The sequence below is a fragment of the Thermobia domestica genome, chromosome 13 (genome assembly GCF_964235325.1).
Source record: "Thermobia domestica chromosome 13, izTheDome1.hap1.1, whole genome shotgun sequence".
In the NCBI taxonomy this organism is placed as follows: Eukaryota; Metazoa; Arthropoda; class Insecta; order Zygentoma; family Lepismatidae; genus Thermobia; species Thermobia domestica.
In genome coordinates this window covers 113,826,055-113,848,365 of record NC_137466.1, presented here as the reverse complement: position 1 = coordinate 113,848,365, position 22,311 = coordinate 113,826,055, and positions in this window count along the sequence as shown.

Here is a 22,311-nt window from a genome sequence, read left to right as displayed (position 1 = left end):
ACTTAAACTATTGCTTTTGCAAAGCTCTGCTTTCTTTTAAGCCCCAAAAGGGAAACATGATGGCAGAAAGTTTCGGAAAGTGTGGCTATTTTCACTGCTAACTTCTTATTTTATATATAGTATATATACAACGAAGGGGAGGTGCACGTGCACCTTTGCACCCCCTAAATCCAGTCCTGTCCAAGATGCTTCTCACAGTGGGTGATCTATCACAGAAAAATATATGTATTCTGGCAAAAGTCGAGCAAGACCGGCATGTAAGCAGTCTTGCATCGCTAATGACGTAAACATCCATCATCAGTATTTAAACCATTTGGAGAAAGCTGGCTACAAAAAGTTCTTAAACTCTTGGTTATATGCAACCCACCTTAACTTGTTGATTATTTTTGTAACATATTTTAGGCTCAGTTCTCTCATTATAGGTTTCGGGGTATTTATTCTATTTTTCAAATATTTTATACGTAAGAACCTTCCTTGGGAATAGCTTATTCGATTAGTGAAAACCGCATCGTAATATAACCATCAGTTCCCGGTACAATCGCGAATTTGCTTACATACATGCATACAGGTCACACTTAGAACTCTTCTTTTCTCTTTTTTAAGTCGGTTAAAAATTGTTTTTCTCTCGTGGCAGTTAGCCCCACGAACTTAACCTTACGGCTCTGCAACCCGTCAAAACACAGTGTCAAGTGGGTTGCCTAACATTTTAGGCATTTTCTGCTGTGTTTCTGTCAAATCAAAAATTAACGCGTATATTTCTCAAAATGCTAAAATAGTAAGAAGAAAATGAGTTGAAATGTGATACTTAAGCCACAAAGAGGCAAACTATTTGCCATATTCATGATAAATTTGATGCCACTGGCTTAATTCTTAGTACCCGAAGAACTGATAGATCAAAAACAGTTTGCGCAGTGGATCGTAAGTAATTTGTCGAAGAATTTATTCACGGTCCTCTCAAAAAGTCCGGAAGATCAACATAATTGAATATTTCACAAACGTTTATTATATGATTTCTAGAATCCATTTGGGGTGAAAGTTTATCGTCCACGGCTAATTCATGTCTTATAAGAAGATGACTCAAAGAGCTGGATGAAGTTTAGTAAGATCATGTTGAAAAAACTTAGAGAAAATCCAATAATTTTAGATAACTTTATATAGACCGATGAAGCTTCTTTCAAATCACCTGCACAATTAACAGTTATAATCCTGTTTATTGATATAATGAGAACATGCATTTAACATTACAGCGTCCACTAAATTAACTTTATGTCATTGTCCATGTATTGTTCCAAATTCTGGAATTTTTAGATTACTTTTTATGGAATAGTCACAGGCGAAAAGTATCTCGAAATTCTAATGAATCAAGTTGTTCCACAGTTACAACAGCCTTACTGACCTGACCTTCATTTCACAATAAATGGATCCCATCCACATTGTTCAATAACAGTTCGTGAATATCTCGATGAAGCATTGTCTGAGAAATGGATTGGTCGAAGAGAAGCAATTGATACACTAGCATGTTCATCTGACTTTACTTGTAACGTTATTTCTTCGTTACATGCCCTGATTCCAAATGTATATATTGAATATTTATACAGTTCACGAGATTACCATGAATCATATAACACAGTTATTCACTTTTAGATTATATATATTTTTCCACATATACCTTATTTGTCACATTAAAATATTATACATTCATTCTTTTTAAGATGGCTTTTCGTTCCATGTAGCTTTCTTAGTTACCGTAACAACGACATCAAACAGATAAATAAGTCGTTATCGTAACAAAATTAAGAAATATTTTGATATGATACAAATATTTAAATGATTTCTTTATATTTTTCTTCTTCTAATCCTTAATTGCTTGTGCCTTTAAAATAGCACTTTTGCCCATAAATATAAACAATAGTTAGAAAGTACATACAAAATATACATTATCGTTGTATATATGGCTCCCGAACTGTGGGACTTCTCTAAATTGATCACGATTAAAGAGAGAATCCTGGACCGTTAAACATTTCATATACCTAGTTACCTTACTTTTTGAATAGCTTTCATATATATATATATATATATATATATATATATATATATATATATATATATATATATATATATATATATATATATATAAATTACAATTCATGATATAATATATTATTTTTATTTTATCCCAATATCAATCTTATATTTATTCAATAATCAATTTTATTTTAATTCTATAAAATTACCGACGAGAAGGACATATTCAAAGAAATAGGATAAGTTTGTTGATCACTTTTAGGTCCTAAATATATTCTTTAACTCAATGCCATTTATACTTGTTAACAATAAAGTTGGTGTGAGTTAAAATACAACGTAACATGTTCCATCTATTCGGGCATATTTAACATAACTTTGATAGACAATATGTGTATTGATGCATAGATGTAATTACATAGAATGTGAACGAAGTAAAAATTACAATGAAATCATTACAATATTCAAAGTGAAACAAAACAAGAATTAATTGAATATGTTTTTGACGGACGCCATAACTTTAGACCAAGTTACATTATCAAAAGATTCGATTAAGTTACATTGAATAGCACAATCTTAAGTAGAGTCCGGTATGTTATTTACTTCACCAATTCTTTAGTTTCTATTTCGAAGATTTCTGCCACCTTTGTAATTACTATGAAATCTGGGAGTTCATGAAAAATTAGCTCGATTATTTATGTTATTCCTAAAAGCTGTACGATTATTATTTCTATTTCTTCTGAAATTAGGTTCGGTCGTATTGCCATTTCGAGAAAATCTAACATTAACTCTCGTATTATGATTACAATCTTCTCTAACATTGATATTTCGAACAGGAATGTAATTAGTTTGATTTCTGTTATTATTACCTTGCAATCTAGTCTGATTTATTAAGTGATTAAAATAATACATTGCGAAGAGATCAATACTTTCTGTATCCTAAACGGTAATAATATTCTTATTGATGCGATAATACGTGATTCCTGCTGATATGGATTGATCTGTTTCAAGTCATTATATACTGAGATTACAAAATCTGTAAGGGTTTTGTCCACTTTAGGATCAAAACGCCGGTTCCTAATTTGAACATCCCGGTCTGCTAACATAAAATCATTTTCGAAATTTGCTAACAGCGCATTTTAAAATCGAAATAATTACGCAGACTACCTCTGATTGCTTTGTATCATACCGAACAAAGTGGTAACAAAATATGCGGTAAAATTATGAGGAAATTAGCCATATCTATTCCAATTAGTTCACACTCTTCTTCAAATTTTTCTAAAAAAAAAAAAGTACTCTCTGGGATGTCCTCAAATCTACCGCTGAATTTAGTTGATGATTTTATTTCACTGAATTTCACACGACTATTATTAGTACTAAAATACTTGAGTACTAATATTTGAGATGATATCTTCCCTTTCAGAGTAGATTTCTGATGAGTTGTTGTCTTCTTCACAGGGTCTTGACTCATTTCTCCTATATTCTTCATACACAACGTTGAGGGCAGGATCAGGGTTACATTGGGCCGTACGGATTTTCTCTTTGATGGTATGAATCTTTTCGTGCAGTCTTAGAATTTGATTTGTGTGTTTGTTGACTTGCGTTTCGACTACTTCTCACCACTGCAAAGCTATGAATGATTTGCTCTATTCTATTGTAGGTTATTTCCAATTTGGTATTTATCTGCTGCGTTACTCGTTCCAATTTAGTATCCAATTTGGAATCCATTTGTTGTGCCATGGAATTCATCTGCTGTCCTAGCTGCCGTAAAAAATTATTAATTACATCCGTTGAAGTCTCAATTTCTGGAATATCGACATATATAATTCCTATATTGGTATTCATTTTAGGTCTTCTTTATATTTTTATTTTATTGCGTAGTAAAAGATAATCTGTGATGCCAAGTGAGATAGTTTACTAATACTTCTGACTAATCTCAAAGTTCTCGGGTTTCGGCACCATATAAATATGTAACGTTATTTCTTCGTTACATTCCCCGATTCCAAATGTATATATTGAATATTTATACAGTTCACGAGATTATCATGAATCACATAACACAGTTATTCACTTTTAGATTATATATATTTTCCACATATACCTTTTTGTCACATTAAAATATTATACATTCATTCCTTTTAAGATGGCTGTTCGTTCTATCTATCTTTCTTAGTTACCGTAACAACGACATCAAACAGATAAACAAGTCGTTATAGCAACAAAATTAAGAAATGTTTTAATATGATACAAATATTTAAATTATTTCTTTATATTTTCTTCTTCTTCTTAATTGCTTGTGCCTTTAAAATAGCACTTTTGCCCGTAAATATAAACAATATTTAGAAAGTACATACAAAATGTACATTATCGTTATATACTCAGGTGTGTTTTTCCCCCCTTTCGGGGGTACTCAATGACAAACGAAATAGCACGAAATTTCGGTGATTTGTAAAATTACATCAGAGATGCATTTCAAGAAATTAATACTCGAAGAAATTGTGTAATAAAAATTGTCGAAGCGCAAAAGGTAGACTTCAAAGGTGTATTAAATTTAACTGTTAATGTAATAATTATTTACCAAAATTAAACTCTATTATTAAATATAATTGAATGTGTAACCCCAAAATAAATGTTATTTATTTATTTTTTATGGCGTGCTCCCTAGTACTTACATGGGTAGCATACGCTTTCGGTTAGCATACGCCTTCCTTTTATTTTTTAGTTTTCTCATCAACTATTACGAAGTTCATATAATATTTTTTATGCACTTGTTCAAAGATTTCGATGTACACAATAATCTCACGGGTAGCAACTTAAGATTCAGGCAGGCAAGTGATAGCGCACATAGTGACATCGCACGTAGTATTAGAATGGATTTTTACTATTAGGAAATATGAAATGAAATGAAAACTTTGAGTTTTACGTCCCACGGTTATGCCGATTAGGCTAAAGGAGACGGTGATTATGAGAAATGAATGAAATGGTGGAATGACGAAAGTGGGAGGAAACGGGAGAACCCGAGAAAACCCACGCACACGGTGTTTGTCCACCACAAAGTTCACTTGGCGGGGGCTGGGATCGAACCCGGGACCCCAAGCACCAGAGGTGAACGCTCTACCACTGAGCCACCGTGGTCCCCACTATTAGGAAATAGCACTAAGACATTACCATATACTATTAAAAAATCTTCTCTGTTCTTTTTTCTTTCTAAAATTGGGCCGCGGTGGCTCAGTGGTAGAGCGTTCACCTCTGGTGCTTGGGGTCCCGGTTTCGATCCCAGACCCCGCCAAGTGAACTTTGTGGTGGACAAACACCGTGTGCGTGGGTTTTCTCGGGGTTCTTCCGTTTCCTCCCACTTTCTTCATCCCACCATTTCATTCATCACTCATCATCACCGTCTCCTTTAGCCTAACCGGCATAAACGTGGGACGTAAAACTCAAAGATTTCATTTCATTTTCTTTCTAAAATTCTATAATCAACATTGCACACCTCTTACGCAGGGTTGTGTAACATTCCAGGATATTACATTAGGCCCTACTTACAGACATTTTTTCTTGTATTATAAATAAGATGATATCACTTGAGCAGTTTTGGACAATGTCGTTTGAAAAAAAAATCACTCCCAACGTAAACTATTCTTCAAGAAAGTTTGTGAAACAAAATTAGTGCCACGTTGTTATGTAGCTTCTAAAATACAATGAGCAAGATTACATGAACCGTTTTGAGAAAATCGTCCAAGAGAACTCAATCTAAATAATGCCTGCTCTTTCCGTTTTTTACTTTGAACACTAACGTATGCAATACTGATGAATTGCGATGAAATATATCGTTTCCAAAATTTCTTTACATCTTTGCACATTTATTACGTACACCATGTATATGTAAGTTCATGAAATTTGATGCATAATAAACAGTCGAGATCAAAGTTTTAATTGGCAATACTTTTGTTAGTTTCAAGATCCTCACTGATGCAACACGTAATAAAAGACACTTACGGACTAAAGTTGGAAACTCTGTCATATAGTCCTATTATTCAAATATGGCGCAAGAAATCAATGAAAACAACTATATGTTGTGTGAAAATCATGTTGTTGTTTCATACGAGCATCGAATGTGCTCATGATTTATTTTCAAGGAGTCCGAAGACCATTGGCTACACTGCCAGAGAACTACAAATACATCTTGTTTACGACACGCGGTACTACATGGACTTTACAGTTGCATATATATAAAGCGTAGCTAGGATTACCACATATCATGTAGCAAATGAGTAACGAATTGTACCAGTGATCTAGTTTCTGCAATAATAAAGAGTAAATCATATTTATCTAATTGATAAAAGGAAAAGTAACGTAATAAACAGATATATCCCATACGTATAATATGTAATAATAAACATGGGTAATTTAAATACTGTAGTATGTAACATATGTACATGCTTTTATGTTACATAGGCCTACTTGCCTGCCTGCCTGCCGCTGTTGCCTAGTTTCCTCTTATTTTGAAAGCTCTTATAATATGTGAAAACTACATTAAAATAATAATAATAATAATAATAATACCCAACTTTATTAACAAATATGAAAGACGAAACATTTTATGGAGTCCCGATAGAGTCGCTCCGGAACTTGGGAGATTTTCTCCGAAATCGGAATGGGATGTAACGCTAAATGTAACCGTTACAAGCATTTGATCTGACGGTTACACAATAGACCAGAACAACAAGATTCTTGTGGAAATTTCACTTCATTTGAAGTCTCTCAGAAACAGAATAGTATGTATGACAACAATAACTCTCACTACCATGAGAAAAGTAAGCTTCGTATGGTACCATAACCCAAAAATCAAACTCCAATGCTTCTTAATGTATTCAAGATAATACTTAACTTAGAATTTTCATACATTATCTTGGCTTATTTACTACACGTTACTTGCAGAGAAAAATCTGGAAGAAACGACATTAATCATTTTCTGCTCAAAAATTTGCCACCTTCGTAATGGAAAAATTAAATTTACGAAGTTCATCTTTATAACAAACTTGTGAACGAAGGAGTTGAATTACGAATGGGATTGCCTACAATGGAAGTTCAAGAGGGCATATTCACCTCATCAACTTTAAAATTTTCTACTAGAGACTATATCGATCATATAACTAATTTTCATCGACACTCAGAACGCCAAGATCGTGTCAAAATGACCCATGAGGTAAACATTTTATTTATTTATTTATTTATTTTGTCCATTAATCTTTATACGCAAGACTGAAATCTATGTGTTTTGCACGTAGTGTCCAAAACTCTTTTAGGCGAAAAACATTAAACTCATGTATTTAATATTTAATAATTATTTTTAAAAATATATCTTGCATTTGTAGAGGTCTGTTCTTATCGTTTTATGTAACTATTCATTTCATATGGAAAGAACAAGTTGTGTTCAAATTATCCTACGGCTCTTTTCAAACAACTTATACCTTAGAACTTCTCAATGGGCATTGGTAAGTAGCCCATTAGTCCAAGCAACGCTTACACAAACCTTCAGTCATTACTAGTGTGGTTGTGATAATGACAGGAAATAGGCCATCTATAGCCCTCATTCTCTACGACTGAAAGTCGAAAAATTATATTTGAAGATTCTCTACAACACAGTCTAAAATACTTTCAATTCGAACAAGTGCGTTGTTTGTTACGAGGGTAGTTGTGGTAGGCCTTTCTTCAAACAGTCCCAGTCTAATTTCCGATTTCTTCCACATAACAGTGCTGTTATCACTTGCCAAAAATGGCCGAAGCCCTCAAGACATCCACACAATTTCTCGATTTATATCACGAAACTTCTGACCGTCTCGGTCTGGGTGTCACACTAATGGTCACGGATATTGAAAAAACTACTATTTGGCCCCTTCAAAAATTCTATTGAACAACTCAAAAAGTAAAAATAGATTTACGAACATTTTTTAAAAAAGGAAAATGATTCTGCCATGTCTAAATCCTGCCCGCTTACATTAAGGGGTCTACGTACAAGATTACGTTTTAAACATATATTTATTTTGTTACTTGTAGAGTATTTCTCATTATTTATATTTTCGTTTCTTTTATAAAAGCCGTTCGTTGCTTTCTCTTTCGCCTTGCTTGTGACCATGAATCTCTTTTTAAAAGAAAAATAACGAGTAAAGCATTGAAAATCGAGCAGTCATTAGGGAGCTGGCCTTCTCTCGTTTATTATTCTAATCAAGGCCGTTGCGTAGCACTAGAGATCGTCCCCAATGCAACGCTATTCGACTATCATTAATTTTTGTAATCATCCAACCTCTGTTGGAATTTAATGTCAAGAGAGAACAACAAGAGCTATAGAACGAAGGAAAAATTGCACTCAAGTGGAGAAAAGTTGAGTTTAATTTGCGAGGCCTCGATTTAATGACTCTTTATTACTTTTATACCAGCTTCTCTTTTACCAAGTAGAAAGCATATTAATAAACCGGTGGTAATATGTACTTCTACCTACAAACACGCTTTCGCCTCACAATAAATATTCCTTAAAAATTTATATTCAAAAAAACTGGGTCAACTAGATTAGAAAGTGCATAAACCATATTATTATACATAGGTGTGTAAAGAAACTGCATGTAGGAAATAACTGATTTGTCACTGTCGTCGGACGGAAAGCCGGAACTTTGTCACCAACCTAGTTAAAATAATTAACTTCTGTCTTGATTGTAAATAAAACTTCTGCTGAAGTACTGAACCCAAAATATCTTTTTTAAAAAAATATGGCTATAAGAAGATGTGTACTCACCACCATTTTAGGAGTAATCCCTATGAAAAGCATCATTGAAAGTGAATACATTATGGTTTAGTATCGGATACTGATAGTAAATGAAAAAACAGAATAATGTTTTAGCAGTGTCTCTGAAACAGATATATATATATATATATATATATATATATATATATATATATATATATATATATATATAGAAGCAGGACGAAAGGATCCAAATCTGAATTAACCTAACCGAGGCTTATCGAACCTAACTTCACCGAAGACAATCTAGCCTAACAGTAGCTGACTTGACCTAACTGAAGTCAGTGTTAAACCTAAACTACTGTAAATGTGTACACCGTGTTATATAGAATTTCATATTGTAAATACGTGTATTAGTAACGCTACAGAAAATTATAACTGTAAGTAGACAACTTTTTACAATGTTTGTGCTAGATCCCTTAAACTAAACATGTATTTACTATAGTGTTTCATACCAGAAAAAGATTCGATTTCAGGTGGAGAGGACTCTATGTACTTAAGATCCTGATCAGCTGACCTATAGATATGCATGTATCATTTCTTAGAAAACACTTCTACCTTTTCCATAATAATTAAATCCTACAGATCCCACATTAAGCTGGAGGTTCACCTCTCGTATAGCCACTGTGTTGCAAGGACACTAAATTCCAATTTTACTAACCAACCAGGAAAGCGTCAGGGAAGTGAAAAAATGTGTTTGAAACCATTATAATATATTTCATGAGATCCAAGTAAATTTCCATTTCTTTATACACAACTTACAGTTCATTTATGCGTAAGAATTTCTATTTTGTGTTCACATTCACGTGTATTTCTTAATAAATAAACTTACAGATTATTCCTTTTTTCACATTTCTAAAGATCACCTTATCTGACATCAATCTACACGTTTTGCATATCATCATCCTACCTTCGATTCATTGAATTAGGAATTCAATGACCGAGGCCTTGGAACAAAACTACAGAGACAATACGTTGTTTGAGAGAGTTGACTAACAAAGTATTCTCCGAGACACTTGATTTTGGCACCTGAACTTTACCCTTGTTTTTAAGGGTGACACATAATTGTGTATTCTTTTTTAACGGCAAGAATGATTTTGTTATTAGGAAGCGTTCGTATCCCCAGATATTCGACGGTATAAGTTTATACTACTTTTGTTGTTTCAGTAGCTAGCTTTTGTTCGAACCTTCTGGCCATCCGTGTTCCTAAAGGCAGACTACAGTACACTGAGATAATCATCGATGGAGGGTAGCCGAGTATTTTAGGCAAGTGCTGTATAGACTTTTACCTAACCTAACTTCATCCTTTTCTCTTTCACCCTCTAATCAGTCTCTTACAGCACAATCTGTTTCCAATTTCGACTTCATTTCTTACGTAACCCAAGTCACGAACCCACTACCTCTGCTCTCAATATTGTAGTTTTCAAAATCCTGGTATGGGTTTGTCAGTTCTAAATCCACAAATTCTTAATTTTTATGTTTGTTGCGTCGAACTACTAGAACTGATGAGACCGTACTGCATAATAATATTGGACTTGGAACCTTTCATAATTGATGTTAACAAATTCAGAGAGTATTTGTATTTTCAGTCCCGACAAAATCATAAGCTTTGAATAATAGATTTCAGATAATTTCTACTGATTTTATAGTAATTTTCACTTTCACTACCGACGTTTATCGTAAAATAGTCAGTCAATTATTGTTTTCTTCCAGAATCGTTAAGAAATATCACAAACCAAAAGTTACTAGTCAGAATGAAAAATCCTTTATATTTTTAGTCAATTACGAAAAAACGATATTTGTTGGTAATACCTACTTCTATACTCTGGTTCTTGAGTGCAATTAAATTGAAGCTCTACATAATACATCTTTGGGTCTATGGAATCTAGAGTAATGGCATATAATAATTTATACCGAAAGAATGGATGTGCTGACATAATTACGAACGAAGTGACCAGAATATGTGTATTGAAATACTGAGTAGTAGCTGAAATTACTATTGATTAGCATGTGTAAACATATTACATGGGCACCTAATCCGTGAAATGTGATTCAAGGTATTTCCATATGGCCCACAGACGTCCAATGGATATTCAAGGAACATCAATCGCGGGATATCGGGACCCATTTTTCCATTCCATGTATAACATCCAGTCGAAATTCAGATGTCCTAGAAGCAGAACTTCGTGACGGAACATTTTTGGGCTTTTATAGGATAACCACAGGTAATTTTTGGACATACAAATACTGTCTCATAACAGTCACATCCGATTAAGATCGAAAGGCAATTCTGTGGATATTTCTTTAATCTTAAAGTTTGTACTGTGTGCATGAATATTCCTGGACAGGTACAGACCTGTGGGACATCCAAAGGAGATCCTATGGACATGATGTGCTATATTGGTTTGCAAATTGATACCACATAGGTAGTGAACATTAGGAATTCTTAGATTTAAGAACATCAATGAAAAATTTCAAAATAATTCAATCTATTCACATGTGCGAAATTTATACTCGACAGTCTGTATGTTTACCTAGGTTCTCTTCTTGCGGTTACGTTCTACCCCATTTACATGCGGAACTTATAATCGGTAGTCTGTATTTCTAAATGGGTTCTCCTGTTGTGGTTACGTTCTACCCTATTCACCTAATTTAGTTATGTATAGCCACTAAATTAAGATATCCGTCAAATTCAATTATTTGTTATTTTTTTTTAGAGTTAGCGTCTTGTTTCAGCACTGAAGGTATATGAGATGGGACCTACAGTTTAAGGTGAAATCCGAACTACCGTAATACATTGATTTCTTTCCCAGCGGGAATCAAACACGGACCACGTGCACCAAGGGTGATCGCTTTATAAACTACACCAGCGCGGAGAGCTAGGTTATCTCCATAATGCTTCAAAGATACATGGGGAAAAAAAAGACACATAGAACAGAAATAAAGAATTCAGGGAACCAAGTATATACAAATTGAGTAATCACAGCTTGTTTACACAGATATTTAGGTGCACACGTCGATTAGTGTCTATCCGATTTAAGATACACGGACTTTTTAAAGCGTGAATAGGTCGGGTACTATGAAAAACATCGACCATAGAAATGAATGATGTTTTACAACCGTAGAGATATTGGAACAGAATTGAATTTTTGGAACAGAAATAAAGGTTTTGCATCATGGCAGATTTATGAAGTCTAACGTGTTCACTCATTATTTACAAATAGTAGCAGTATTCTGTAAAATAGTAATATTTTTCGGTAATAGTAGACCAAGATTGTTATAGGATCTTTCTATTTAAAAATATACGATTCTATATTTGAATTTCCCAAATGACATTATTTATTAGTCATTGTTTATTTTACATTGAATCATATTAAAGATATTACAATGTATTATAATTTTACGTATAATACATTATCTTATCTTTGTCAGTGATTCCTTGTAATTTTTCTTAAAATCTTATATCGTAAGTGATATGCAGGTATATACTTTTAGGTTATGTTTGTATTCTGCATATGACGAGGAAAATTTTCAGATAACATTAATTAAATATATAAAGTTCAATTCTTTATGATCTGAACCATTAGTCAATTTATAGAAACGTAATTTGCGTTTTGAAAAAAAATTAACTGTTAACAAACATTTTAAAATGATCTTCAGGGGAAAAAAGGTCAAAGCACTTTCCTGTTAACTAAAATGGCAAATGATAGGCAATTTTGTTTATATATACATAAGCATAGCTATATAATCCAGAAACTGTGGAGTGTATTATGAGAAAAAAATCTTTTCGACAACATAAACCCAGCAGCGTTTCACTTTATACGTGGAAAATATATTTGGCCAATCCGGAATCCACAGGAGGTGAGCCCCAATTATCCATTTGTCCCTGCAGGAGGGCGGTAAGAGTAGTAAAAAGGCTCACTGAGAAGATAAGAGACGCCCTGGTGGGTCCCTTAACGAGTTAGTAAAAGCAGATTTTCTGCAGAGCAATATCCAAAGGCTTACGTGTGACAAGGCAGCTACACAGCAAATGTGGAAACTTGTATCATATACACAAAGGGAAAATGAAAATATAGTGGTAATGAAGACCATTTATAAGAAAGTCTATTTACTTATTCTCTTCATATTGCGTAGTATTTTAAATTTCAATCAAGTTTACGTCGTAATAATCCAACTATTATTATTATTATTATTATTATTATTATTATTATTATTATTATTATTATTATTATTATTATTATTATTAGCCTACTACTAAATCACTATTTTCAAATTTATTATAGTTTAACCATAACATGAATATTAATATTGTTAATTATTAAAATTGAGCACGGTAGCTTAGTGTGAGAGGTCCTAAATTGGATCTTGTCATATAATCTCATATTAGAGACAAAAAGTTGCAAATATGTGTTTAATAGTTGTATTCGGAGATGAATTTTTATAAATTATAATTCTAAATATATCTACGATTAGGAATAATGTTTGAATACAGATTAATCTAATTACTAATTTCCCGTTGGTGTAGTCCTATTCAAGTCATTAGCATGTAAAAAGATAGATAAATTTCTATTAAATATTGTTTTCTTGAGCACGCATGTTGCTAACAACGGAATTCAGACAGTTTTCACTGGGAATCCTTCCCAGGAAATATTCCTTACTGTAAGTATTATTCTTTGTATATCCAAGATTTTTTTAAATAATCGCTGTTAATAAACGACTGATTAGTTATTCTTACAGGATCATGATATGAATTAATGAATTGTAAAGATGGGGTTACGGGTTTGAAAATAATATTTCGACTTTTGTTTTGTGATAAGGTCAAATTATAGTAAATTCACAATTTAGAAAGAAACCTTACATAATTCAAGCCAAACAAAATCCCATTTTATCGTGTAAATATTAAACTTTCACATAGGGATGCAATATTCCTTTACTGTGATTCAAATGTCCTATTTTACGTCTGACGAAATACTGTCTCTCTATAAATTAACCAACGGATGGATCAAAGTCATCTTACGATGCCACAAATTCCATACGTGTTCAGAAAACAGACTGGGATGTCCAGTCATTCAGAAGGTATTATGATGTGCAAAAAAGTCATGAGAAAGTGCGCCTTGGAGAAGACATAGTTTACGAGTAATTTCCCTTTATGTGTTCAAAGTGGGACATGCTGCACATGAAGCTGCAAAAAGGACATCAACAGTGCATTTCAGTCAGGAGTGGTGAATGAACACAGCATATATTCCTGGTTCGTGCAACTTTTCTTGTTCGCGAGATTTGTTTTCCAATTTTTGAGATGATCTTTTGTTTTGAAATTAGTTTTACAAAAAGTAAAAATGGCACAAACTATATTGAGAATGACAATTTTTTAAAGCTGATGCCCAGAGAAGTGAGAAGTAATATTGGGAAGAAACAATAATTTTATGAATTTGTATTTTCATTTGCGTAATCTGCTCCGGTAATGCTTTCTCAAAATGTACAGTACACTACTACTTCAATCTTGATTAGATGAACAAAATCACATACGATGTCATCAGGGTTGACAATTTCCAATCTCTGCTGCATTACCTTTGTAGCTAATGTCTCTCCATCCTTTCGTCCTTTAACATTTTATTCTTTCTTCTTTCACAAGATCTTCTTTCGGCTCTTTTTATATTTTCTCTCTCTCTCTCTTTGTCTATCTCTTTCTCTGTGTGTGTTCATTGCAAAGTCCCTTTTGATGCTAATATCGTTACACTCTTGCTATCGGTTCTACATTTGTAGTCATGGAAACCGTTATATAGAGCACTCTAGAAAACTCTATAGATCTACGAGGGTATAAGAGCGTATACTACGCGTCTTTTAAAGTGGCCTCAGTCTCCCTTAATTCCATCGTAAATCCCATCTGGACAAATATAGATTTCATTGTAAAATAGTCTATATGTAAAAATTTAATTATTTTGTGGAATATTTACATGAAAAGATTGTTTTAATGCAGAAGCACGAAAGGATGCCCTCAGAAATGCGATATCAAATACAAGATATCCGATTTGCTCTGACTTAATGTTCATAAGCCCCATTGAACTCAACTTTAAACTCACTGACCTTAGGTTCACTCGACGTCACGTCACGCGATTTTAATTGAACTTAAACAGGGTGTTTCCAAATGACTTGAACCATTTCAACACTTTATATTTTTTTATTAATTATGCATATTTCTAAAAAAATTTAGACATACGTACTATAACTGCCCAAGTTTTAGTGGTAACAATTCTTGCACAATAACTCATAAATGCTCATTGTGAACCCTCTTTGTTACCCTGCATATAATCATGGAAGGCGTCAGACATGGAAACCTTACTAGATGATTTTCTCTTGAAAACTCATCCTGTTGGCTTTAATATTTGATACTATTTGCAAATGGAGTTCCCTGATTGCAGTTCTTTACGAAAATGTATACGAACCTTGCGTTGAATATTCATAACAGATGAGTAACATGAAACTGTCGGACCTTGATGGGTGACAAGGTAGATAGATAGCATCTACCCTCTAGAATTGTATATGCATTAAGTTTAGGTCTTTTTCTAACTTAGAATTTCCTATAATTTCTTTTCCGTTTTTTCTAACGTTGAAACTAGATTCTTTTCCAAAACCTGCTTCTGTAGGAGTACCAGTGGCGCGCGAAGTTAAGAACCAAATACTCACTATGTAGAATTCTTCGAAAGATGATCGGCATTCTGTCTATTACAAGGTTGTCAGTCTAGTTTATTTTAAGGTGGATTCCTAAGTACCAGAAACACTGCTACTTTCTTCTTATTGTTTTGTTTATTTTAAATCATCTCTCGAACTCCCTCTATAAAATGTTAAATTGTCATAACGTGCCATTGAAGAACGACTTTTTTTTAATATTTTGACGTTTTGTGTCAAACATAATAGGAAAAGCCTACTGGAAAGTTCAGATGTTGCATTGGGATTTCTACCACTATTGTGTATTTGGCGAAAGGGATTAGTAAAAGCGAGGTGATTACAGCAATTGTTTTACTATTTTCTCTATATGTGAGTGTTTACATTAAACTCTATTCATGGGTACCCGCAGTAGGGGACAACTATTGCCGCTGGTTTTTCGAGTGAGGTTCGATTCTTTGATATTCATGTGAAAACACTTCTTTACGCACCCACTACAGTGTTTAATATCACTAGAAGGACCAAGCCGTCATTTTGACGGCATCACGTAAAACAATTTTCTATATCTCATATATTTCTTTGAGTTATCCAACCATACTTTAGGACTTTTATTGTTTTAAGGAGAGGTTTGATATAGCATATGAACATTGTGTGTCTATTTTAAATAAATGCGTATTTTTGTTGTATACCCCTAGAAGGACCAAACCGTCAATTTGACTGCCTCATTTAAAAATCTATATTTCATTGTTGATGTGGACTGTTTCATATGTTGTATGCTATATGGTAATAATAAATGTAATATTTCTGTTAGAAACAATAAATTTTGAAATATTCTACATTATTTTTCCAACGAGTTTGCTATTTGATATATGTTTTATTTCTGCTTTTCATTGCTGTAAAAGTAAAATATTTGGATTTTCTTTGATTGATTTCGTCTTGAATTATGTTCGTATCTTGTTGGTGACATTGTTCTCTGTAGAAATAAAGGTTTTCTTGAATGTACATATGAAAGATTAGAAAAGGAACATGATACGTGCTTTCTAAGATTTGAGTGAAAATGAATTTCGCTTGGAAGAACAACAGGGAGATTGCTTCGATGAAGCCAGCAGTAGTAGCTAGAATGCAGTGTCTGAAGCTACTTTTTCGGAGACGAGGAAGGAAACAGATACAGAAATTTCCAGAAGTAATCAATCAAATATCTTTATAGCAGGTCATGGGACACGTTGGAGTAATATGGACAAACAGAATAATTCTGGGCGTACTGCCTCACACGACATCCTTTGCGAGAAACCTGTTCGTTATATTATGCGTTACATCATATTGAAGATGGTGATTTTGGCAGTGCTTTTCGCTTGTTGATAGACGGGACAATGTTGAGAAACATTTTGAAATGCACCGTTATTGAAGCTCAGACAGCGTCAAGATTCTCTTTGCCCGCTGTCAATTGCAGAACACTTTTTTTTTTTTTTTTTTTTTTTTTTTTTTTTTTTTTTTTAGCAATATTGATATTTCGTGTAGCTTCAGGTATACCTGTAAAGGAACTATCGAACGTAAGCTGTGGACCAGTGTTTTACAGAAAGATTATGGAAAGAAAGATATTTCTTGAAATAATGAAGTATCTTCGATTTGATAGAAAGTGCCCTAGCCCTTCAAGGCTCAAAGCAAACAAGCTTGCTGTGGTATCATCTGTGTAGAACTTATTCATTGAGAATTGTATCAGGCACTTAAAACCCACGACAGTGTTTGTGTGGATGAACAGTTATTCTCTAGTAAGATGACATGCAAATACATATAATATGTGACAAACAAGCCTGACAAATTTGGATTCAGATGTGGCTGCTTGCAGTTGTAAAGTCACGGTATCAACTAAAAGGCATTCTCTACCTGGGAAACGACTAAGAACGACGTCGGGACTTACACTTCGGCGAATATATTGTTTTGAAGACGATGGATTCTTTTCTCAACAGAGGACTGAATGTTACATGCGATAACATTTCTTACAAGTTAAAAATTAGCCGAATCTTTGAAAAAGAAACAGTTGACCTTGATTGGGGTAGTATGCGTCCAAATAGAAGAGAACTTCCCAAAATGTGCTTGAATCAGAAAGAAAAGAATATGTTCACTACGAACGTTTATGGATATCAATCAGAAAATCCACTCACAGTACACAAGTGTAAACGCGAGAAAAGTGTTTCTCACTTGAGTTCAGTGCATACAAGTTGAAATAAAAATGTATTGAAAATGTAAATTCTCCTTCATGTAATAAAAAGTTTGAAATACATATAATGATTTTGGTGTATTATACACTGGGTCTCTGCTAAAGAAAAATAGCCCAGCCAATGCCTACAGGGCAGGTAGTGTGATCATGTGATTAGTAAAAAAGGATTTCATACGTAGGAATGTACGTAGTATTCCTTTATTTTAATTTTTCATGTCACTGTCCTGTGAACAAACGTCCGATATTAACATTATATTTAATGTATTGACGGGATTTAGTGGGTCACTGTGTATGATATCACGAGAAAAACTTACATAAAACATAAGCTAGTCGATTAAACAGATTAAATTAAAGCTAAAATAAGAGAAATATAAAGAAAATTTATATATATCTCGTGCAATTAAATAGCCGTCAAAATGACGGCTCGGTACTTCTAGGGAGGTAAAAATTTTGGTCCTTCTAGTGATATATTTATTGTAGTTAACAAAGCTATGCAACATCCATCAATAATAATTGTTTTAGATGAAATATGTGCATCACAGTGTGTACATTCGTGATTTCACGTATTTGTCAAGGTTTCACCCCCATTGGAAAAAATCTATGAAATCACTACGTAAAATGCTTTGAAAATTTCTATGCTAGTTTCCCTTTTCAGCTACGAGGCTATATAAGACGTGGAGCTACAGATTAAGATTCAATTGGAACCACCGTAATGAGTTCAAATTTTCATGTGCTCCCAGACGACCACGTGCATCAAGGGGACATAAGCTAACCACTGTATCAGCGGGAAGAATTGTTTCGAAAATTTCTTTTGCAGCTCATTTAAATTCAGCATTTTTTAATGTTTGCGAACGAGATTCCTTTACTCTAAGTAACCTGAACTAGTATTGGAAAATAAACATTTTGTTTCAGTATAATATCGCTATATGTTGCAGAAAGGTGTTGCTTGCACAATCACAAAATACGACTTGAATTTTACAACCATGTTCATCTACTTACAAGGATACTACAGGATAAACTGAAGGACAACGGGACTCACTAATACACTGCATACACTTATACGTAGATGGAGGCTAGTGCGAATTTAGGCATTTTGCAGCCCTATTCAATTTACGAGCCACTACTTAACTCCACTACTCAACTAATAAGCTCTACTAATGAAAATATTTCTAATGATATCTTGTTTGCGACTTCCCTGAGCACTCCAGCCCTAGGCATTTTGGCATGTTACCTAGCCGGAGATTCGGGGCTGATGGAAGGAACAATGGGAATATTTTTATTCAGTGTGCGTGTTGTGGGTCCTGCAGATGGGTTACTTCAATCGGTTGATTAAGATTTTCTAAAGTTCATAACTTTATTAAATGGCACCTTGGTCATAAATATTTAAATAAATCAAGAGTAGTATTCCAAAGTGTGTGGGACTACAGGCGGTTGCCTGGTTCGCTCTATGTAAAGGTCGTTGCTGATGATACCTGATAATTCATAGACAGGGCCTATAGCATATTTTAAATTTTCAACATCGTTTCTGTATGTGTTTACTCTTTTTCTTTCAGTATAATGTAGTGTCTCGTTTCCCCAAAGACTATATTTCCCGATTGGTACTACATTTACTAGACATGAAGGGCATTAGTCCTCCCACCCACCTGTGCGTGTGTTTATGTGTTTGTGTGTGTGATGTTATGTGTCTACCTAATTTTTCACTGTCATTAGGTAGTGCCGACAGTGCACACTTCGCCACTGCCATCGACCGAATTTTAACGTTCATGGAAGGATTTCTAATTGCCGGTGGTTGCATTTGTTTGAAATCCTACTTTAAACAGTTTGTCCCATCTTACAAACCATTAGTGTTGAAAAAGCCCATTAAACTCCAGTCAACAACAACAACATCAGTTCATGTTTTTCTCCCTTCCTAATTTCATGGTGTATTTTCTCTGCGCGTGGTGCGTGGTTGAATTGCCGGTGACGGTGCTTGCCTTGAATGAACATCAGAAACACAAATTTGAATGCACTTTGGGAAAATGTACTTATAGCTGTGTTGATTTTAAAAGAAGGATTACACTTTAATCATGAAATTGATGTGGTGAGATTCTTTGAGTGAATATTGTGATTTGAGATCCAGCCTAAACTTCAACATGTTGGTAAACGAAATGACGTATTGTGGTATATTTTGGTCTTTATCATTTCAAGCGTATTATATTTTTGAGTTCAGTTTAACTTGTTTCAAATCTTCATGGTTCTTCGTTTATATGGAATAAGTTATTACATGTCTATATGAAGCAAAGTTAAAACGGAAGACAGAATCTATCTGCAATTATTAAGTTCAAACCACGTAAAATAATAGTCTCGAAATTCTTAACTTTGATCTGAATAAGATGACATTTTAAATTACGAGTATTTTCAAGTATCTCTTTAGTTACTTTTTCTATATACAGAGTGTCCCAGGAAGAAGGGGAAATACTTCGGAAAATGGCAGTATGCGTGATTCTAAGCATAAACGTTCATATGTACATGGTCCTAATCTCAACGGTTTGAGAACTACAGGTTGTGAACCAGTTTTGACTTTATATTGCATATTGCTGAGCCTGTAGTTAATCTACGGAAGTAAGACATACCAGATTTTAAAGATGATGAAATGGCCTATCCAACGGTGTCTAATATGTGGCAGTGGTGTATTTGGAAGAGAAGTTATTGACAGATATTCGATAATCAGTGTTGCCATCCAATTCCTTTAAATAATCCTAACTTTCACAAAGTTCCATCAATAGCTTCCCTTCCAAATATACCAGTGCCAGATGTTGAATACCATTCGAAAAGTCATTCCATCACCTTTCAAAAACGCTATGTTTCACCTCTGTAGAATAAATACAGGGTGAGCAATAAGCAACATAATGTCATAAATGGTTCACAACCTGTAGCTCTCAAACCGTTGAGATTAGGACCTACGTCCATATGAACCTTTTTGCTTAGAATCACCCATACTACCATTTTCCAAAATATTGCCCCTTCCTCCTAGGACACCTTGTATACTCTACTCCGTGTCAGTCCCCAGCGATGGGCAAAGGGGCAGCTGCCCTCCTGGATTTTACAAGAGTGTTTAGTTCGTGGAAATATGCATGTCGAAATTTACTAATTTGCTTTCACATACCATACTACTTATCATATTTATATTAACCCTTTAATGGACAGTATATAAATATTCACCACCTACTACCCACGTACCATTAATGATGTTTGAATAACTCTGGTGTCTTAATGAGGTTAGTAGTATGTATTCTTACCAATGGTTTTTGATTCAAAGAATTTGGCTTGTCGGTTGTTTGTATTTCGTATCTGGCGCCAAAAGGTGGTAAAATAATTTACCAATGGTCCATTAAAGTCAGAAAAGTTGTCGTGTTTAAGATGATCATTTTTTATATAACTTTTTCTGGCGTTTGTAAGGAAAGTGCGTGTTCGAGAGGTGTCTATATATTTTCTAGAAAGTACTAGGAATACTTACGTGTATATTTAATTTTTTGGTAAATTGTCGTATGCTTATAGGCTATATATGATGATGTCGGACATGATCTGTATTGTTTGAAATCATAAATGACTATGATATTTGGTGGGGTCTGTCGTAATTCCAGTGTTCTAACAGAATATATTTTTATTGTATTTCTAAAGCTGAACTATTAAGCGATATAAAAATAACGAACGATGTCGCGAGTTTTCTGACGCAAAGATAATATAGACTGATAAAATGCCTTGCACTATAATTTGTTGCTATTGGTCTTTTAGTGCAGAAATGCACTGAGGTCAAATCACGTAGATAATTAATATATGCACCATATTATGTTGAGTACGATAACAGAAACACAACCAAACACGTGTAAACTTGCAATGTTTTAGTTCTGGTGCATAAAATATATTGGTGGGAGGTGATGACGTCTGTGTCATTTATGAGGAAGGGAATGAAATGAATCGAAATCTTTACGTTCCATGCTTATTTCGGCTAGGCTAAAGGAGACGGCGATGATGAGATATGAAGGAAGTGGTGGAATGAAGAAAGTGGGAGGAAACGGGAGAACCCCGAGAAAACCCACGGACATGGTGTTTGTAGACCACAAAGTTCATTTGGCACGAGCTGGGATTGAATCATGGACCCATGTATACAGAAGGATGTAAATTACAAGTCCACCATGCATACTACTGACTTAACATGTTAGATAAAGCTTTTGCTCTTGAAATAGTACGTGAAACATATGTTCAGGGGGGCCCAACCAACTTATTAGCAAACTCTGCCTCGGGCCCTTGATTTGATGGCACACCCAAAAGGGCATTATAGGCATATGCTCGAAAGACAGAGGTAAAAAGGCTGTTACAGTAGCTAGCATTATGAGCAATCCTACCCAAATTACAGATGTGTTATGTAGGAACGGGGAAGGTTAGAGTGAACAAGTGTCATGTCCAGTTAGCATTGTGGACTACAATAAGTATATGGATAAAGTTGACAAATTTGATCAACTCCAGAATCCAATGGATGTCGCGTAGGTGACATTATTTTATTACATGTCAGATTCGGCAATTGTCAGCAATTATGTATTGTATAAGGAAATGTTATTGTTACACGTTC